This window comes from Anguilla rostrata, unplaced genomic scaffold (genome assembly GCF_018555375.3).
Source record: "Anguilla rostrata isolate EN2019 unplaced genomic scaffold, ASM1855537v3 scaf0641, whole genome shotgun sequence".
In the NCBI taxonomy this organism is placed as follows: domain Eukaryota; kingdom Metazoa; phylum Chordata; class Actinopteri; order Anguilliformes; family Anguillidae; genus Anguilla; species Anguilla rostrata.
The window spans coordinates 1-6,348 of record NW_026986111.1 but is presented as its reverse complement, the minus strand read 5'-3'; the positions used below and the strand labels follow the sequence as shown (position 1 = coordinate 6,348).

The window sequence follows — 6,348 nt, the reverse complement described above, 5'->3', positions numbered from 1 at the left end:
CTGTGTCTACAACTTCCCCAAGAGGAACCTCAGCCCCTCTGATGCTGGGACTTACTACTGTGCTGTGGCCACCTGTGGGAGAGATCCTGTTTGGGAACGGGACCAAGCTGAATGTTGAGGGTAAGCTTTTTTAAATGAATGTACAGCATGATAGCACATATAGTATTGATTCACAATTGTAATGTAAAACTATATTTAACTAGGAAAATATATTGATTTTTACATCATTTTTTTTTGTAGTAACAAAAAAATCTCAATGTCATTCACAAAATCCTAAACACATATTTATATTTCAGGAGGTGAATTATCCACGCTTGTCTGGCTCTCGATCATACGGACTGGAGTTCTCTGTTGCATGTTGCCCATATTTGTCCTCATCTATTGCAAAAAGGCATAAATAATGATGATATTATGGGATTCATACCATTAAATCAGCGAATCATATTCATATTAATAGCTCCTTCTGGGTATTCTTTTTCTCCTTCTTCTTCTTATAATGACTTTTTTCCAGAACACAGTCCCTGTTTACAAATTACCCTGGTGTATGAATCCTAATTTTGGCATAATAGCATATGACAGCTGATGTTACTCAAACAGTGTAATGCAATTAAAATGAATTTCAATCATTTGAAATGGTTTTGATTATGTTCCTGATACTCAAAAGTATTTGAACACCGACAATCATAACAGAAGGACTTTGTCAACTTTAGTCTGAAACTGTAAATACAAGATGCATTTATTTCAGTCTACGATAGCTGCTGGATCTTTGAGGGATCAAATGCATTTTTAGAGAAAACATGCAATTTGGAATAAACACTGCTATTCCAACATCAAAACAGAATTATTTCAAATCACACACATATAATAATGACTTAATGATACAAATGAAAATATATTTCAGTACAGAAAGTTCATGAACAGAACTTTGGCACTGAGAGCTAATGGTTTCCAAACAGCAGCATCAAACCGGGCGGGCAGGGTGGCATAGTGGTTAGCAGGGTTGCCTCGCAAGAAGGCTAGGCGTGCTCCTGCAGGTGCCCTTGACCAAGGCACTGGCCTCAGAACTCGAGTTGGTCCCCGGGCGCTTCACTGTGGCCGCCCTCTGCTCCTAAGTAACTAAGATGGGTCAAATGCAGAGGACAAATTACCCCACAGGGTTGAATGAAAGCATCTATCTAAGCATACAGGTAAGACAGAGTATGTCTGAAATTCCTGTAATGTAACAGTATCTTAAGACTGTTATCGCCATTCGTCTTTTTATGACAGAAATGTATCATGGTGTGGTCCAGCCAATATTTTCGGTGCTGTAAATAAAATCTGTATCGGTCAGTAATGGCAAATGATCATGCTTAACCTCGTATCACATATTCATGCAGAGTATGTCTCATTGATGGTATTCATTCCCACTAAGGGCTAATGCTACATGTATAGCAGGCTGTGCCTTTAAAATAGGCCTGACAAGGGCCTGGTTACCATTCAGTCTGAGGTCTGTCTGTTCTGTCCAGTATTGTGACCAGGTGGCATAGATACATTTGTGCCAAACAGAGAAATCTGTCAGTTTCACACTATTTTAGGATTTAATTATTAGTTATTAAATGTGCAAACATTCTTGTAAGCATCACATTGTACATGGAAAGATCCCAGCGTTAAATGATTGATCAGTTTTCAAGTTGCTTTTTGTCGAGCCTCAACTCAAAGTTAGCATTTGCATAATTTAATAATCATTAAAATAATACAAACAAAAACAGAGTTACTGGTGTTGAATCCAGGGAACATAAACCAAACAGTTTTATATACGGTACGTACAGTACAGACACACAAGCAATTAACTGCACTTATAATGGAATTCCACACGGGTCTGATTCCAGATCCCTCAAGAATGGAAGTTTTGTGGCTTGATGCTCATGCTGTAACCCGCCCCCTGGTGTCAGGAGCTGGGAATGCACCCGTTCTCTGAGGAAGAGCGGTGAACACGTACTCAGCTGCTGTGTAGCATTAATCACACTGGACCCATTCTTTTGCATTTCACAGAAATGTCTGTGTTTTGTGACCATGATTCACATTATAATGTAATTTGTCAAAAAGTCAAACAACAGAAAGGGCTGCAGGTAGTATGGCGATGGGGATGGTAGGGTCACAGTTATTCTGCTTGTTTAGGGGAGGAACTCTCAAAACATTTCCATAAAACATACATTTGTATGGCTTTTAAAATGCTCCTGGGACAGAGTTATTCTAGTTGAGGAGTACAATAATAAAAGGAAGGCATTAAAGGTCACATGGGCAGACACTTTGGCTGATATATTTCCATCTCTGAGTTCACTGCACTGCTTATTGTTTCTGAAAGCTTTTGCACACGGCTCTCTCTTTCATTACAAGTAAAATGTGTTTGTCTGTTTCAGACTGCTCTGTTTTGGTGACAGGGGAGGTCTAGTTTTTTTCCACTCACAGCCTTATACATTCAGCTCTACACAGACCAGAGCTGCACAGGAAGACTGACCTGCAGCTCCTCCCTCTCTCAGCGCTGAAACTACACTGACGCATCGATCAAATTTATTCAACTCACACCTCAGACCACCTTTCCATTACATGAGACCAGAAAAGAGCGGCTTAGAAACCAGTGCACTTTAATTTATAATCTGTCTCCAAGATTTAAATATATGCTCAATAAGTCTGAAATGATGTGATCACTCAGCATCTTGATCATTCCCCTCCTTTTCCTGCCCTGATGGTACATTCCATGGTCATGTGACCAGCTGTGGTGACACGGGACATTAAAGTGTTCTACTCATTCAGGACATGCAGCATTCTTCATAATGAATGTATGTAGTGAGTAAAGTCTAGAGCAGAATGGACTCACATGAAACTATCCTTGTATCATGGGGGAGGTGGGGGGGTTTGACAAACAGGGTGTGAGTGCATAGCTGAGGGGGAAGAGAGAGTGCGTGCCTGTGTGTGTGTGTGTGTGTGACCAAAGAGAGCAGTATCCTAGCAAGTTAGGTTCCATTGGGTACTAGGGGGCAGGGGGCAGGGCAGTATTAATTATTGTCCAGTACTGTTTTTGTTTCCTGCTTATAACGTCTTTCCTTTGAGAGCGTGCTTAAGATCACGCTCTGAGACCTGCTTGCTGGTCTGAGGGGGTGTTTTTTGCACAATGCTGGAGGTGCAGCTCTCTCTGTGGTTTGGTCGGACTCTCTGGCCACTGACTCAAAACAAAACCCCTGAGCTCTGCCTTTGTGGTTTCCTGCATACACCCCTTTCATACGTCACCTAATAAGCCCCCCCCCCTCTCTCTCTCTCTTTCTCACCCCTTTCATATGTCACCTAGTAAGCCCCCCCTCTCTCTCTCTCTCTCTCTCTCTCTCTCTCACCCCTTTCATATGTCACCTAGTAAGCCACCCTCTCTCTCTCTCTCTCTCTCTCACCCCTTTCATATGTCACCTAGTAAGCCACCCTCTCTCTCTCTCTCTCACCCCTTTCATATGTCACCTAGTAAGCCACCCTCTCTCTCTCTCTCTCTCTCTCTCTCTCTCTCACCCCTTTCATATGTCACCTAGTAAGCCCCCCCTCTCTCTCTCTCTCACCCCTTTCATATGTCACCTAGTAAGCCACCCTCTCTCTCTCTTTCTCTCTCTCCTTCAGAGGGATCTGAACCATCTGTGCTCTCGTGATATAATCAGTGATTATATGTTACATTACATTATAGGCATTTAGCTGACGCTCTTATCCAGAGCGACTTACAACAGTGTAACCAAACTCAGGATCAAGTCCACTTAAGTCCATTGAATAAAATGCAGATAAAAAGCCTTTACTATAGTAGCATACAGTAAGGAGAAACAAGATAGTCTGAACCAAAAAATTTTTTTTTTTTTTTTTTTTTTTTTTTTTTTTTAATAGTTATGGCAGAGGGTTTAGGGAAGAGGAGAGAGGTATACAGAGAAGAGGTGCGTCTTGAGTTTCCGTTTGAAGGTGCTCAGACACTCTGCTGTTCTGACTTCCACTGGAAGATCGTTCCACCATCGTGGGGCCAGAACTGCAAAGAGTCGAGACCTTGTTGCTGCTCGTGTAGGGGGAGGAATCAGCCGCCCTGTAGTAGCCGATCGGAGCGATCTGGCCGGCTTGTAGGGTCTGATCATCTTCTGCAGATAACCAGGAGCTGACCCCTTGACTGCTTGGAAAGCAAGCACCAGTGTCTTAAACCGGATGCGAGCTTGCACTGGTAGCCAGTGGAGGGAGATGAGGAGGGGAGTGACGTGGGAGTCACGAGGGAGGTTGTAAACCAGACGTGCTGCTGCATTCTGGATGAGCTGAAGGGGTCTGGTGGCTAATGCTGGGAGGCCAGCCAGGAGGGAGTTGCAGTAGTCCAGACGTGACAGTATCATGGCCTGGACCAGGAGCTGTGTGGAATAATTGGTGAGGAGTGGTCTTATTCTGCGGATATTGTACAGGATTAACCTGCACGACCGGGTGGTTGCCGCGATATTCTCAGAGAGTGCCAGCCTGTTGTCCAGCACAACTCCAAGATTTCGGGCACTCTGCGAAGGGTGTAGGGGAGTGACTCCTAAAGAAATGGGCAGATGAGAAGTGGGAGAGGTAAGAGAAGGAATATGGAGAAGTTCCGTTTTGCTTGTGTTGAGCTTGAGCTGGTGTTTGGTCATCCAGCTCTGGATGTCACTCAGGCAGGCGGATATGCGATCGGAGACCTGAGTGTCTGTGGGAGAGAAAGAGTAGAAAAGTTGAATATCATCTGCATAGAGATGATATGACATGCCATGGGCGGCAATAACAGGGCCAAGGGACCTAGTATACAGAGAAAGAGGAGGGGACCAAGGACAGAGCCCTGAGGGACCCCAGTTGTGAGGGGACGAGGAGCTGATACTGCACCGGCCCAGGCAACCTGGAAGGAGCGGCCGGAGAGATAGGACGCAATCCAGTTGAGGGCTGGTCCGCAAATTCCCAATTCTGTCAGGGAAGACAGAAGTGTAGGATGGTCAACGGTGTCGAAGGCAGCTGAGAGGTCAAGAAGAATTAGGACAGATGAACGGGATGCTGCGTGTGCTGCGTGGAGAGACTCAGTGACGGAGAGCAGGGCAGTCTCCATCGAGTGACCGGGTCTGAAACCAGACTGCTGAGGGTCTTGGAGGTTATGTTTAGAAAGAAAAGAGGAAAGTTGGTTGGACGCAGCACGTTCGAGAGTTTTAGATAGGAATGGAAGAAGGGATACCGGTCTGTAGTTCTGGGTGAGGCAGGGGTCCAGTGTTGGTTTCTTCAGAATGGGGGTGATGTGGGATATGTATTAGCCCACAAACTGAAAAACTAATGAAAAAACTTCATTTAAAAAAAAAACAAAACAGAAGGAGTAAAATGGAACCTACAATCATGCTGAGGCAAAAAGTCAAGAGACACCCAAAAACACAACGTTTCACAATAAAAGAAAATGATCCTTACAACAGTGAGGAAGGCCCTTTTATAAGGCCCAGTGATTAGGCGATGGGTATCTATCTCTTTCCTCCTTTCTCTCTACATTTCTCAGCACTTCAGAGGGCTGTAAGAAATCTTTCACTTGCAGTTTGAAAGCTTTATAATCATGGTTTTTCGTTAGCCATTTCATTAACTTTCACTGAGCTCAATACAACATTTGACATGTTGGTAAAATAGGTGCTTAAACACTGTACAAATATAAACAATTTTATTTAATACCTAACAAAGTTTAGTATCCAATGACTCTTCTTAATAATACGTTTAACCTTATAGCCCTTCTGATGCAGTGCTGGGGTTGGCCACTGTATGACAGGGTGGAAAAAATTAAGTAAAAAATATACCTTATTTTAGTCCAGGAACTGAAAAACAACAGAAAACATTTCATTAATAAAAAAATTCCACAGCGGCCAAAAGTCAACAACAAATAAAACTTCAAACACAAGAGCGACCATTCAGAAAAAAAGACTCCTTAGACCTGAAAGCAAGGCCCTTTCATAATGATTAACCAATGAGGAGCAGCTGGCCTAATTACAATGAGCCACACCTGCCCCCCTGCCTGTGAGAAGGGCAGGTGCTGTCCATGGTCTTGTTTTAAACGAAAGTGCTGGTTGCAGTTGTGCAAAAAGACTAAAGGAACCCGTATTGAAAAAGTTTAATTGCTGCTCATGCATGTCATGTATTTTGAGAGCCTAATTTATGATGTTTAAAAATGTATTTATATTTAAAAAACGTATATACTCTAAGTTTAAATGCAAATAGATTGAACTGACGCTTCATTGAAACACGGCCAGGAGAGATAACAGAGGTAGTTCCCATAATGAGGCCGTTGTGATGTCATCCAGTGACAGAAACTCAGGCCTCTGACATTGA

The 6,348-nt window shown here is 43.2% G+C and overlaps 1 long non-coding RNA gene across 1 annotated transcript; it reads left to right on the top strand.

Annotated features, from left to right (window-relative positions):
• The first annotated feature begins 28 nt into the window (after nt 1-28).
• On the top strand, nt 29-626 carry LOC135246645 (uncharacterized). Its single transcript, XR_010327826.1, has 2 exons — nt 29-120; nt 297-626. It is a non-coding gene; the product is annotated as an uncharacterized LOC135246645 (long non-coding RNA).
• The last annotated feature ends 5,722 nt before the right edge of the window (nt 627-6,348 follow it).